The 898-nt window shown below is 36.4% G+C and overlaps 1 long non-coding RNA gene across 1 annotated transcript; it reads left to right on the top strand.

The window, feature by feature from the left end:
• Positions 1 to 6: 6 nt before the first annotated feature.
• Positions 7 to 805, top strand: LOC106963445 (uncharacterized). Its single transcript, XR_001428193.1, has 2 exons — positions 7 to 573; positions 693 to 805. It is a non-coding gene; the product is annotated as an uncharacterized LOC106963445 (long non-coding RNA).
• The last annotated feature ends 93 nt before the right edge of the window (positions 806 to 898 follow it).

The following is an 898-nucleotide window of genomic DNA, read 5'->3' as shown; positions in this document are numbered from 1 at the left end:
GTCTTTGTAAAACGTTTGCATTTTCTATGACTTTATAGTTATTGTTCAAGTATTAATCTTCCAATCTTTCAATAACACATAATTCTCAAAATGTCATTTCAAATTTCCCGTCAACTTTTAACATTTTTTAATAAAAAACATGACCAGCTACAGGATGACTGTCATAAAACTCAACCACCGGCCTTACCATGTTTTCTGGGGGATGCCCTGCAAGCACAATGCATGCTAATATTTATTTATCACATACCAGAAAAAACAGCTACCTTCTGTTTATTCATAGTCATGGTTGTATTTTCTGTCTTTGTTTTAGGTTCAGTGTCAAGAAGAGGTATGTGTAGCATCTCTTAAACATTGAGCTATACGGCAAGATCTAAGAAAATATCTGTTTGTCCTGAATATTATTTTTTTATATGCTCTGCTTTTTTTTTCATTTCATGATAAGAGAGAACATATATCTCGGAGGAAGCGAAGGTCTTCCTCCAGAAAGCCTATAAAGAAGGGATGACCAGGGTGGGATCTCCACTGGTTGGAGCGGCATCCCAGGCCACTGGCTTGCCACCGTTTGTCATTGATGTATGTTTACCAAAGTTCTTTCTAGCCGTTCAATTTCACAATTCAGAAGGCAAGATGCAATTTTATATAAAAATAAATTCAAGCTTCCTGTTTTGTAACAAGACTTTTATGTTTTTTAGAACTGGATTGGAAACTATAGGAGAAAAAAAACATCTTCTTCTCAACCTAAAAACAAGAAGTTATACACCAAGGACCTGTCTGGTTACAACCTGTTCTGCAGGGATCTGTTAAAGAGCAAGGGTGAGAGAGGATTTACTGTAGCTGTTATGTTGACAAGCATTGTTGTGTGTATAGCTAGCCCGATCATTGCAATTCTCACTTACAG

The sequence above is a fragment of the Poecilia latipinna genome, unplaced genomic scaffold (genome assembly GCF_001443285.1).
Source record: "Poecilia latipinna isolate Pla-1442-1.1 unplaced genomic scaffold, P_latipinna-1.0 Scaffold1535, whole genome shotgun sequence".
NCBI lineage: Eukaryota > Metazoa > Chordata > Actinopteri > Cyprinodontiformes > Poeciliidae > Poecilia > Poecilia latipinna.
This window is presented reverse-complemented; position numbering and strand designations above follow the sequence as displayed.